This window comes from Giraffa tippelskirchi, chromosome 4 (genome assembly GCF_054371585.1).
Source record: "Giraffa tippelskirchi isolate mGirTip1 chromosome 4, T2T-mGirTip1v1.2.pri, whole genome shotgun sequence".
NCBI classification, from domain to species: Eukaryota; Metazoa; Chordata; class Mammalia; order Artiodactyla; family Giraffidae; genus Giraffa; species Giraffa tippelskirchi.
Genome location: NC_137278.1, coordinates 71,311,417 through 71,325,543, shown reverse-complemented (window position 1 = coordinate 71,325,543; position 14,127 = coordinate 71,311,417). Strand labels below are relative to the sequence as shown.

General features: G+C 40.9%; 1 long non-coding RNA gene across 4 annotated transcripts in view; it reads left to right on the top strand.

Moving 5' to 3' along the window:
- The window catches only part of LOC145546592 (uncharacterized), a 115,798-nt gene extending 103,727 nt beyond the window's left edge, over positions 1-12,071 (top strand). For 3 of the 4 annotated variants that reach the window (XR_014083060.1, XR_014083061.1, XR_014083059.1), the window contains 2 exons: positions 7,732-7,920; positions 8,143-11,139. This is a non-coding gene — a long non-coding RNA (uncharacterized LOC145546592). Of the gene's footprint in view, positions 1-7,731; positions 7,932-8,142 lie in introns of all 4 variants that reach the window. The other variant, XR_014083062.1, reaches the window with a different exon arrangement.
- The last annotated feature ends 2,056 nt before the right edge of the window (positions 12,072-14,127 follow it).

Genomic DNA, 14,127 nt, shown 5'->3' with positions numbered 1-14,127 from the left:
TCACCACTTAGCTCTTTTTCTCTGCCATTCTACCTAAAATCAAATTTTGAGGATTTTGTTCTCTTAAATCACTTCCTTTACACACTTCCCTAATGTTTCTTCTTCTATTTCAATTTAGCTATCTCACTATTTTTGTTCATCATGACTTTGTCAATAGCACTCACAGCTGAGTCACAGTGTTCCAAAATTTCATTTCTTTTGCAACTTCTTTTCTTGACATTGTTAATTGACTTGCTTTTTCATTCGCTTCATTTTCTATGTGTCTATCAATAATTCATTCCCATATATTCCACAGGAGCTGTAAAATTCTTTTCGTTTCATTTAAACACATGAAGTAATAATTCCTTTCTCTAGAAGTCATCTCCCCTGGAGCCTTCCATTCAACTCCTCCATGTGGGTGCATTGTTATTTCTGAGTGCTGCACAGTTTGCTGTCTCCAATGCTATCCTGGTATTCTCTTGGCCTCCTTCCTGTGCTGGAGTCTCTGCTCCTGGATTCTTCTTGTTTGGCTACAACACACCTTCCTGAAGCTTTCTAAGAAAGAATACTTTTTTTTTTTTTTTTAAAGATCCTATGTGTCTGAAAATACTCGACTTTCTCACTTGATTCATAGTTTGGCTGGCATGGGATTCTTGGCTGGAGATTATTTTTCCTCAGAATTTTGTAGTCATTGCTTTATCATCTTCTAATGTCTTCTGAGAAATCGGGTATGATTTGTCTTACTTGGTTTTTGTTTTGCTTTTTGTTTCGCTTCCTGGGTACTTTTAGGATCTTCCCTAATTCCCATTGTTCTGAAATTTCATGAGGATGGTTTGTGTCTTTTTTTTGTTGTTGTTTATTGTGTGGAATATTTGGTAGATTCTTTTAATCTGGAAAATTTTAAAATATAGGTATTTTTCGTTCCAGGAGGTTCTTTGTGTTATGTCGTTGACCATTTTCTCTCTACTGAACTTCTTATGCTTGATTTTTGGAGCTTGCAGTCTGATGTTGTATCTTCTGGATTGGTCCTTTATTTTCTCATTTCTCTCCTATTTTCCATTTCTTTCTCTTTTTGCTTTACTGTAATATGTTTTTTCAACTTTGTTTTCTAGTCACCTGAATTTTAAAAATTCTTTCTTTACATTCTATGGCATTTTGTTTTTTTTATTCACTGATGCCTTATTTGGATCCTTTTATTAGCTTGGATTATCTTCTTTGAAAGTGAAGTGAAAGTGTTAGTCACTCAGTTGCATCTGACTTTTTGCAGCCCCATGGACTGTAGTCTGTCAGGCTTCTCCATCCATGGGATTTTCCAGGCAAGAATACCGGGTTGCCATTTCCTTCTCCACTACTGGAGTGGGTTGCCGTGCCCTCCTCCAGGGGATCTTCCCAACCCAGGGATCAAACTCAGGTCTCCCTGATTGCAGGTGGATTCTTTACCATTTTAGCCACTAAGGAAGCCAATTATCTTCTTTATTAGTTAGTTATCAATTAAGTACAGGGTAAAAAAATAATCATATATAAATACAATGTGAAACACATAATCCTAACACACATACATGCATTAACACACACAAAACCATGAAGGAAATAAAGGATAAATTTCTCTTTTGACTCCACTTTTCCAGTGCTCTCCTAGGCTTTTTCTAGGCACTATATGAATACTTGTATCTTCAAAATAAAGCTTTTGGAGTGTTTAAAGTTTTCTTTTGTTCCTTGTTTTGTCTCTTTTCTTTTGAATTCTTTTTCTTTTGTTCCGATATCTCTACTTTTTGTTTGAGATATCTCTCAAATGGCTTTCCATTTTATTTAAGATGGAAGTGCTAAAAAGATGATTGAAAGACTCACATGAGAGAATGGGAATTGTACCAAGTGATGGCTAATCACATGGGGACTTACCTGTTTCATTGGGGGACCCCTGAATACCATCATCTGTAGTCCTTTGTTCTTGAGTTGGTCAGTTTCTGTAGAGCAGTTCTCTGTATTTTCTGCCTGGAGGTATAAGCTTGGCAGCCAGAGTTCCAGAAATGGGGAGTAGGGTGATATCTTACCATTGAAGATGCTAGTTTCTACTTGCGTGTGTGCATGCTAAGATGCTTCAGTCGTGTCTGACTCTGTGACACTATGGACTGTAGCCAGCCAGACTCCTCTGTCCATGGAATTCTCCAGGTAAAAATACTGGAATGGGTTGCAGTGCCCTCCTCCAAGGAATCTTCCTGACCCAGGGATCCAAGCTGTGTCTCCCACATTGGCAGGCGGGTTCTTTACCACTAGCGCCACCGGAAAAGCCAGGTTTCTACTTAATGTCCCCTTTTTTGTAGGGTTTTGTGTGTGGTGTTGTTATTTTTGCTTTTTCTCATTTAACAGATTTGCTGAAGTATAATGGACATAACTTTTTGCATTTAGTGCAATGACTCACCTCATTCTCTCTTGGGCAAGCCTTTCCTTTCTTCTCCCCTGGAGAAGGAGTCTTCAGAGGCTCCTAATGATTCCAAGTCAGGTTTTCTGGGATCTGCAGCACAAACTGCATGCCTTTTACTTTAGGTCTCAGCTTCTCTGGTCTGCTAAGTCACTTACCACTACATTCTAGCATCCACTTTGCCCATCTACTTTCTAGCATCCACAGTTTAAGCATTGCTCTCATTTTAATTGGACTTGAGGAGAAGTGGAGTAAAAGGCACATGTCTAATCTGTCACATCTAACCAGAAGCCCTATCAGTTGTGTTTTACTAACACTAATATGATCTGTTCGTACTACTCAAATGTGGGTCCTTGAACTGTTTGGAGGTTAGAGGTCAAGAGTAAAGGGTATATGTACATGTGTGCTTGTTTGTGTCTCCCTGCATATGTGTGAGGCTATGTATGAGATGGATACGTACATGTGAGTTAAAATGAGTACAAGCGTGTTAGCCAGGAAACTGTAAGTAGGCTTGGAGTAGTGAGTGTGAAAAATTAGAAGTATGGGGAGAAAAACACGGAAGAGGAGGGACCTGCAAGTTTTGGAGTGATATTATGTCTCAGTGGAATATTTTCTTCCTTTTCTTAACCTGGCTCTTCAGCTCATCTCTTTAAACTAGAAATCATGGGAGCAGGTAGAATACAGGTCAAAGTGTGACATTCAACTTCATTTCCCTCCCTAGTGCCTTTAAAGCTCTCTCTACCCTTCACTGTGTTCCTCTGGATTGTCTTGTAAGTTTCTGCTTGCCCAAACTTCCACTTTACTCTTACCTTCCATTTTGTGCTCTCTACTTATGCCCCCTCCGTGCACAGAATATGAAAGTACAAAATGTCTTCTTTTTTACATGCATTTGATATCTCACTTAATTTCCGTATTACCTTCTGAGGCAGGTCTAGTTTTTTCCATGTGGTAGATGAAGAAACCAGTGCCTGGAGACATGTGGTCTCTTTCCTAGAGTCACACATAAAATAGGGAGCAGAGCTGTGATTCGATTTTAGCTGCTCTGGTTATAAAGTCCATGCTTAATCAAAACCACAATGAGGTACCATCTCACGCCAGCCAGAATGGCTGCTATCAAAAAGTCTACAAACAAGAAATGCTGGAGAGGGTGTGGAGAAATGGGAACCCTCTTACACTGTTGGTGGGAATGCAAACTAGTCTTGCCACTATGGAGAACAGTGTGGAGATTCCTTAAAAACCTGGAAATAGAACTGCCATATGACCCAGCGATCCCACTGCTGGGCATACACACCAAGGAAACCAGAGTTGAAAGAGACAGGTGTACTCCAATGTTCATCACAGCACTGTTTACAATAGCTAGGACATGGAAGCAACCTAGATGTCCATCGACAGATGAATGGATAAGAAAGCTGTAGTACATATACACAATGTAATATTACTCAGCTATTAAAAAGAATGCATTTGAATCAGTTCTAATGAGGTGGATGAAACTGGAGCCCATTATACAGAGTGAAGTAAGTCAGAAAGAAAAACACCAATACAGTATATTAACGCATATATATGGAATTTAGAAAGATGGTAACAATGACCCTATATACGAGACAGCAAAAGAGACACAGATGTAAGGAACAGACTTTTGGACTCTGGGAGAAGGCAAGGGTGGGATGATTTGGGAGAATAGCATTGAAACATGTATATTACCATATGTGAAATAGATCGCCAGTCCAAGTTCGATGTATGAGACAGGGTGCTCAGGGCCAGTGCACTGAAATGACCCAGAGGGATGGGATGGGGAGGAAGGTGGGAGGGGGGTTCAAGATGGGGAACACAGGTACACCCATGGCTGATTCATGTCAGTTCAGTTCAGTTCAGTCGCTCAGTCGTGTCCGACTCTTTGCGACTCCATGAATTGCAGCACGCCAGACCTCTCTGTCCATCACCAACTCCCGGAGTCTACCCAAACCCATGTCCATCGAGTCGGTGATGCCATCCAACCATCTCATCCTCTGTCGTCCCCTTCTCCTCCCGCCCCCAATCCTACCCAGCATTAGGGTCTTTTCCAATGAGTCAACCTTTCGCATGAGATGGCCAAAGTATTGGAGTTTCAGCTTCAACATCAGTCCTTCCAATGAACACCCAGGATTGATCTCTTTTAGGATGGATTGATTGGATCTCCTTGCAGTCCAAGGGACTCTCAAGAGTCTTCTCCAACACCACAGTTCAAAAGCATCGATTCTGCGGCGCTCAGCTTTCTTCACCGTCCAGCTCTCACATCCATACATGACCACTGGAAAAACCATAGCCTTGACTAGACGGACTTTTGTTGGCAAAGTAATGTCTCTGCTTTTAAATATGCTATCTAGGTTGGCCATAACCTTCCTTCCAAGGAGTAAGCGTCTTTTAATTTCATGGCTGCAGTTACCATCAGCAGTGATTCTGGAGCCCAGAAAAATAAAGTCTGACACTGTTTCCACTGTTTCCTCATCTATTTGCCATGAAGTGATGGGACCAGATGCCATGATCTTAGTTTTCTGAACGTTGAGCTTTAAGCCAACTTTTTCATGTCAATGTATGGCAAAAACCCCTACAATATTGTAAAGTAATTAGCCTCCAATAAAATAAATAAAGTCCATGCTTTTACCAATACGTTGGATTGCCTCAGTATATCTGATTTCATGAATATCCATTCATAATTCTACATGAAAATTTTTGTATATAATGAGGATGCATTAAAGTCAGTTTGATAAACACATTGGCATTTGATTGTATAAGGTACAATACAGATCCTTGCTGAGGTTTGAGTACAGCTGTTAAGAAGAAAGGCATCGTCTTTACCTTCAAAGAACTTGTTGTTCAGTTGCTCAGTCATGTTTGACTCTTTGTGACCCCATAGACTGCAGCACACCAGATTTCCCTGTCCTTCACCATCTGCCAGAGCTTGTTCAAACTCATATCCATTGAGTCGGTGATGCTATCCAACCATCTCGTGTTCTGTCGTCCCCTTCTCCTGCCTTCAATCTTTCCCAGCATTCAGGTCTTTTCTAACAAGTTGGCCGTTCACGTCAGGTGGCCAAAGTATTGGAGCTTCAGCTTCAGCATCAGTCCTTCCAATGAATATTCAGGACTGATTTCCTTTAGGATTGATTGGTTTGATCTCTTTGCAGTCCAAGGGACTCTCAAGAGTCTTTTCCAACACAACAGTTTGAAAGCATCAATTCTTTGATAAGGTGATCAGCCTTCTTTATAGTCCAACTCTCACATCCATACATGACTACTGGAAAAACCATAGCTTTGATTATATGAACCTTTGTTGGCAAAGTGATGTCTCTGCTTTTTAATATGCTGTATCGGTTTGTCATAGCTTTTCTTCCAAGGAGCAAGTATTTTATAATTTCATGGCTGCAGTCACCATCTTCAGTGATTTTGAAGTCCAAGAAAATAAAAGCCTGTCACTTTTTCTATTGTTTCCCCATCTATTTGCATGAAGTGATGGGACTGGTTGCCATGATCTTAGTTTTTTGAGTGCTGAGTTTTAGGCCAGCTTTTTCACTCTCCTCTTTTACTTTCATCAAAAAGCTCTTTAGTTCCTCTTTGTTTTCTGCCATAAAGGTGGTGTCATTTGCATATTTCAAGTTATTCATATTTCTCCCAGCAATCTTGATTCAAACTTGTGCTTCATCCAGCCTGGCATTTCTCATGATGTACTCTGCATATAAGTTAAATAAGTAGGGTGACAATATACAGCCTTGACGTACTCCTTTCCTGATTTGAAACCAGTCCATTGTTCCATGTCTGGTTCTAATTGTTGCTTCTTGACCTGCATACAGGTTTCTCAAGAGGCAGATCAGGTGGTCTGGTATTCCCATCTCTTTAAGAATTTTCCAGTTTGTTATGATCCACACAATCATCAGCCAAACCTTTCTGGCTTCATAGGTGTGAGGATAAAGGTAGATAATGGATATAAAGGTTTTACTACAACCTTATGACAAGTAATGCAGGTATCATTATTTATAATGTTAAGCATAAGGAACATGAGGACCATGATGTTAAGATGCTTGCATAAGTTCAAATGACTAGAATCTAGTCTTCTGAAGGGCAGCCCAGGGCTTTCCCTTTTCTCATTAACGTTCTTTTCAGTCTTATGTACTTTTCAAAGATGCCGCAGCACTCTTATGAGGTGGATAGGGTAGGGAATATTTCCATTTTATGGATGGAGAAACTGATGTGAAGAGATGTGTTCAAGGATGCTTTTAGTAAATGCTCTTTTAGGGTATACATGAATGGAGTCCCTAAATTCTGAGTAGTTTGGGCCCATAGTATGGGAGGAGGGGTATACATCTCTAGGAAGGAAAAAAACCAACATTTATTGAGCTTTTGTTGTATGCCAGACAGCCAGAGACTGTAGCAGGGATTATATATAATCTTGTCGAATCCTCAAATTATTACTGTGGGTTTAGTGATTTTATCTTCTTTGTACAGATGAATCTTAGAGAGGCTGTGAAACTTTCCCATCATCACACAGACCATCCAGCTATCATTAAATGGGTGCATTTCATACAATACCAGACAAAGTTGATATTCAATCCCAGGATCATGTTATTTTAGAGCCCATGGGTGTATGTGTTGTTAAGCTTTTCCTCAGTGCCTGCAACTAATCATTGAAATATCTGTGGCTTCTTAGAGCTGAAACCAAAGATAAGCGTCTGCAACTATTTCACAGAGATTCCTCTCATTTAAAGAGCCCACTCATGTACTTTAGGTGCTGTTCTGGGAAAAGTTTAAATCATGTGTTTGAGGAGATGTTCCTTCAGTGGCTACTTTGATAAAGGCTTTTCTGTTTTCCTTCATTCTGAGTCCATAGGCAATATTTTTAATTACCCTGCTTGTTTCCCAGAGCCATGCTATAAAAGTTATAAATGTTAAAAATTTTATTCATCTGCTAAAATCTCTGCCTCAGAGTGTATTCTGTTGGTTTGGATTTACACAGAGGTATTATAAATAAATGATTTAAATAGAAAATGTGTTTGATATGGAAATTCAATAGATAAGAGGCACACAAAGCTTGCCAGATGTTTGTGTGAGGAGCTAACAGTTCAGGTGGGTGAGGATTTATTGCTTCCTGGAGAGTCATATGAGCTGATGGGGAATCATGAAGTGAAAAAAAGAGACCCTCATCTGTATTGGGGAAAGAGTGTAGTGGTACTGACTACATAATTAGGAAAAAACTAAACGTGAGGATACACCAACACACAAATCTCCTGTTTTAGAATATCTTTATTTTAAGGATAATGACTTTTTTCTTTTGCTTATGATGCTATTTTTTTTTTTTTCAGGGAATTCAAGCTTTGTGTTTTGAAGGTGATCTCAGGGGAAGTTCTGTCGACATGAGTTTAGACTTTGTGAATTGTAAGCCCATTTGTGGAAGCACATACTGGCTGTTATCATAGATGAAGTGAATGCCTTGCTGCTCATGTCCAAGGGCCGCCTGAGCCACTCGACCCCCTTAGGACCAGAGACTCTTGGTGAGATCCAGGTAGAAATTAGTTCTGCTCCCTTATTGTATGTCACAAAGCCACTGGAACACATTCCCAAATTACTGTATTAGAAACACTTTTCAGTGGGCTCATTTTCTTGTTTCTTCTGCTTAAAGAAAATATTTGTATATTATTCTGAATTTTCTAATTGTGCTGAAATGACAGGTGGTACTGAATTGGTCCAAGTGTTTTTCTTATTTTCTTCTTTAGAACACACCAGGCACATTTTGAAGACAGGCATTAATTGATAGTTTGCCTAAGAATTGGTTTGGTACTTAGAGGAATACAAAAGAAGTGAAAATCTCCTGCATTAGAGTGACAATGATGAGATGAATATCCTCCAATAATCAGAGGGGAACACAAGGCGTAAGTACCATGTACACTCATATTTGTAGTTAATAGGGGCTCAAAAGTTATTGTTTCTTGGGTAACTGAGAGGAGACGATGATCTAGAGGCATGAAATAAACAGGTTTATTTTATAATAAAGAGCTTATAATAAATAAAGAGGTTGTAATAAAGAGGTATAGGGAGGAGGCAGGGTTTAAGCTGGATATTGGAAGATCAGCTGCATTTACGTGGATAAGAGGTAAGTCCTGCCAACCAGGCAGGAACATTGTACAAAATGAAGAGGCGAACAGTGGCTTGATTCATGAGGGGGTGAGTGAGAAGATGTATATGATCAGTCAGAGTGCCATATTGGGGAGAAATGAAGAATGATTGTTTAAGATCTCTACATTCCTACTTCTCTCCCTTTAAATCACCGTGTCCCTCATTAGTCACCGTTATCTTCTGTCTTTTGGCGTGCTTAGGCTGTGGGGCTTCATCTCTTCTATAAGTGGCAGAGAGCTTGTTTAGAAAAGGGACAGTATATAAGTATAGGAGGTGACTTTGGGTCCTATACGGTGTGTGTGTGCTAATGGAGAGAGGAAATATTGAGTCCCTAAACCCAGCACCAAACATTGGATAGCTCGTGTCAGCATTTTCTTACCATGAATTTCCTCCTTGCAGTCTTGTGTTGTATTTCAAACTTATGCAAAGAGGTTTTTAGCAGCATAACAGGGATGCTTAGTTACCACTTTATTGGGGAGTAAATTAGACGGTTATAAAGTTAAATAAAACCCAGAAAGTTCCTACTGCGCTTTCTTAAAATCCTTTGTCAAAACAAATAGCCTTGAAATGAACATAAAAATTTAAATGGCATTGACTCTAATGAAACACAAGGAGCCTAATGAAGTTGAAGTACTGTGAGAGTTCTGGGAAAACGAGGCTGCTTTTATCTTATTGGAATGTTTATGTCCTTGCACGTCTCCTAATCACACTCTCCTAATCACACTGTGGTAACGTCATTCCCAGAAAGTGCTTTAGGGAAGATTGCTAATAAAAAACAAAAATGATACGGCTTCAAATGAAGAGTCCCCGAAGTAGTCAGGCAATCAGTTTTCTAAGATAGAGGGCACTAAGCTGGAAGAATGTGATTGGCGATGGCGCCCATCTTGTTTTGGGTTTCGTGGATATTTGGCGCCATCGATAAAGGGGTTTTCAACAGTCACGGGGACGGCCCCTCAAACTACACAGGTTGGGGATTCCAGTCTCTACCATTCTCTTGGGAGCCAGTTTTCTGTTCACTGTCCCTTATTTTTACAAACAACTCTGTGCTCTTCCAGACATCCAGGCTTGAGGCTTGAAGTCATCCTTGATTCCTTTCTCTCCCTTCCCACATCCCAAAGTTACTAAATTTTTTCTCTCAAATGCTCCAGAATCCCTCTCATTCATTCCCTGGCTACAGCCACCAGCTCAGCTCACTTTCTTGATTCTCGTCAGTCACTGGCCTTGGTGTTTCTGAGTTCAGGCTCACTAGCTTCCATCTTCATCCTACCCCCCAGATTAATCATCCTCGGTCCCACATCATGGTGTCATTCACCTGAGCACTTGTTTTTGTTGTTTAGTCTCTAAGTCGCTGACTTTTTGTGACTCCCATGGACTGTAGCCACCAGGCTCCTCTGTCCATGGGATTTCCAAGGCAAGAGTACTGGAGTGGGTTGCTATTTCCTTCACCAGGGGATATTCCTGATGCAGGGATTGAACCCACATCTCCTGCATTGGCAGGCAGATTCTTTACTGCTGAGCCACGAGAGAAGCCCCTCACCTGAACACAACCCATAGTACAATCCTGATAGTTAAGGCCCTTTACCAACCAGTTTAACCTGCGTTCCCAGCTCCATCTCTTGACATTGCCCCGGATGCACATGGGACCACTGCTATCACAAAGTGGACATTGATCATTTTCCACTTAAATGTGGCTTGTTCATTCCCTCACAATTTTTTCATTTACTTGTCCCCTTCTTTAGGATGTTGCTTTTCTTCCTCACTACTCATGCAATTTCTTGCAAATTAATGGCTTGTAACTTTTTCAGTCACCCCTTTGAGAATCTGATGAAAGCTATCTTTTATCCCAGGAAAATGCATATCCAAAGGGTTCATTGACTCCTGAAGCTCGATTTATGTACCCATTAAGAGAACACTGACCTTAAATTAAGAATTGTTGTTCAAGGTAAAGTTAAAAATCCTCAGTCCTCCAGAAAGCCTTCCTAAATCACTCTGGCTAATGATAGAACTCCCTGACCCCTTCTTTTCTCACTTGAATTCCACTGCAGTTATCTCTTCCATTCATTTGATACTTACTGAAGACCTCTGTGTATTATTTGTTTCTTTCTTTGCATGAGCTCTGTTTCCTCCTGTAAACTAAAAGCTCCTTGAAGGCAAGGCCCTGCCACATACTCTTGGAATTGTATATAAATCAGTGCATGTTGCTTTTGTTGGTCCAAGAATATAATCAAGCATATACAGGAGTTCAAAGGGGCAGTGTTTTCTTCTTCCATTTTGGTTGGTTGCTGCAGAACATTTTCTGGAAGGGCATCTGTTATACTCAAGTCATCCGGAACCTGATGACTCTGAAGGCCTCTTGATCTGTAACTTGATTGGAATGGTTACCAGAGTAGCCACTGGCCCTGAGATCTCTGGTTTAGAAGGAATGAAGGAAACTGGCCATGCTTGATATTTAAGGGCATTTTGGGGTACAATAAAGTACCGGCACTTACTGTGAGATCTTGGCAAAATTGTGAAGATGATGAATGCATCCTTGGTATACTTTCAAGACTCCATCTTCCCTGACATCTTGTTCCTCAGGTATCTCCTCTCCCAACCTGAATCTGTCCTCAGGAAAATATTTGCTGTAAATTATTTAGTCTTTAGTCTGAGTAGTAGGCTTTCTATTCTTTATTCTAGGATTATTTACAAAGTCTTTCTTTTAACTATTGTGCCCGTGGTAAAGGACCCGCCTGCCAAAGCAAGAGACAGAGGAGACTTGAGTTCGATCCCTGGGTCGGGAAGATCCCTGGAGGAGGGCACGGCAACCGCCTCCAGTGTTCTTGCCTGGAGAATCCCATGGACAGAGGAGCCTGGCGGGCGACAGTCCGTAGGGTCGCAAAGAGTCGGACATGACTGAAGCGATTTAGCACACATGCACACACTTCTAACTATGGCATGAAAAACTTAGTTTTCTAGTGAAGATAAATCTAGGGATCTGATAATATGCAAGGAATTTTGGGGGCCAATGACTCATACTTAAATCAAGCCATATAATTTAACATCTATTCCATCCTTTTCTCATCACCCCCACAATGTACACACACACACACACACACACACACTCATGCTCTCATGACCGGAACTGGCTTCTGTTTAATTGATTGTACAGTTTTAATAACACTGATTGTTAATTGAGAAAACCCTCATTACCCAAGTTCCCCAAATAATCTGAGCCATACTGCTTCACCATACCTCGTTATGTTTTCCAGTAGAGAAGGAGTATGCACTAGAAGGGAAGGTGATAAGAAGTTGGATGAACAACATGGTATAGGTTCAAGATTAAGAGTAGTATAGAAATAGCATGTAGGAGTGTCTGAGTTACAAAGCTCAAGAGCAGCACAGGCCATGTGGGCCTGAGCTAGCACAGAGGCCAGAGAGCCATCCCTCAAACTTGTCTAGGTGACAGAGCCCCTAGACAGGTTGGCGCTCTGTACTTCTATCATGTTCTTTATGGAGCACCATAAAATGTTGATATGTTTTCCCCCAGCAGGCAAACAAGGAAACCTTGCCTATATTCTATGTATGCAATAAAAGCTGAGTAACAAAAGCACATTTCCACTAATATAAAACAAAGCACAGCACCTCTTTGGGGGAGGAGGGGGAGGTTGGTGTCTCAACTGCTGATACAGAGACCAAAGGTCTTCAAATAACGGGTATGATGCCTGCATCCTCATAGAGCAGTGAACATCAGGCAAAGTCAATGGTCATGGCCAGCTGAAGACAAAGGGCCCTGTCTTGGTTTTTGTAAAACCACATAAGCCTCCTGGTTCTGATTCAATCAAGGGAAGGTTGAGTAACTGCAGGTAGATTTCTTGCCCACCAGTTGGGACTGAAAAAGATTTAGTTTGATTTAGAACAATAAAGAGATGGGATGTTTCTCACACCCAAGTGCCATGAAGCAATTCATATCGCCTTAGGTTTTTGGTTCTTGTTTCACAGTTGGGACTGTTCTTTCTCAACAAGAGTAAAGTCAAGTCCTGAATCTAAGAATTTAAGCTTTCCAGATTGCTTTGGTAAAGCCTTGAGTTTAAGAATTCCTCTCATTACTGTCTGGGAATCTGGCTTCAGTGTACACCCTGCTGTTAAGCTTCTGGCGATCACATAAGCTGCTCTCCGTCTGGGTGAACTAACTAGCACGTGGGAATAGATCCCAGAGGCTAGAAAATGAGGAAGAAACGATTATGCCAGACTTTTTTCCTGTGAACCGGGGAAAAACTGTCCTAGGTCAAGTTCAGGCAAGAAATACCTGGGTTCAACTATCATTCAAGGTTGAGATCTATAATATGGAGCAGTGATTCTCAAACGTTACTCTACTGTGAATTACCCAGAGAACCTGTTAAAATGCAGATTCTGACTCACCGCTTCTGGGGGTTGGTGCCTGAGAGTCAGCGTTTCTCAGAGGATGAGGTGCTATAGGCCCCTAGACCACACTTTGGGTAATAGTTGTCTCAAATTTTGTTCTGTCTGCCTCAGACTTGATCCTTGACCTTTAAGATTTATTTTACCTTTCTGGATCTCAGCTTCCTTAACTGTAAAAGAAGAGAATTGCGTTGAATCCTGAGAAGAACATTTTATATATATTTCTACCAAGCATGGATTGCCCCTTCCTAACAGCACTTTGATTTTCTTCTGGGGAATTTGCTTCCCTCCTTTGTGTGCAGTGATGGTAGGTGGGCAAGTTTTGGGACTTTCCATTTCATTGTGGCAGCTGGGGCAGACTCTCCTGTCTCAGTTTCCATGAACTTCTTCTTATAGGCAGGGTGGACCTAAGCTTGATTGGTTGTTTCTCTCCCAGAATTTTGACTCTTGAGCAGAGTGAACCAAATAGAAAGAAGCTGTTGAAACTCATCATTCCAGCTGTGTGTCCAGGGTTCAGCTGGCAGCAAAACCTTCTGGAGCCTCCTTGTACCTCCTCCATGCTTTGTTGTCTAATTCTGCCTTCAATCATGTGAGCAGCCCCATGGCTTTTTAGAATATGCTGTTTTTACTGAAGTTACCTAAAGTCCATTTCTGTTGCTTGCAACCAGAGATGAATACAGTTCTCTAAGCCTCTTCTGACTCAAGCACTGTTAGCAGCTTGTTGATGAGTCTGATCGCTGTTTTCTAAAAGGAAATGGAAAGGCATAAGAGTATTTTCCCAAAGGAAGATCAGTTCCTTTGAAGTCTTGGGCATGGGTTTGGGTAGGGGTTATTGGTTCCAGAGACAGATGTTGATTACTTTCCAGCAAATTGGTAAGTGGAGGTAATCATGTTGTTTTCCTTTAGCATCAACTTGGTACTGAGATGCCTCCTTGTGCTTCAGAAGAAAGTAGCAAGACTCTGTAGGATGCTTCTTTGTTCTACTTAAACTTGGAAATAGCAGAAAAGGTTCCTGTTTTGCTTGCTTTGACCCTACTCATCCTCATCAGTATGGAATTTTCTGAGAGGCTTCAGAGTTTCCTGTCTGAAATTGAGAATAGCAGCTAAAAGTAGGCAGAGAAGATTCTGGAAAGTAAGACCCATTGCTAAATAGTAACAGAACTTATAGCCTAGTCACCTTAAGTTGT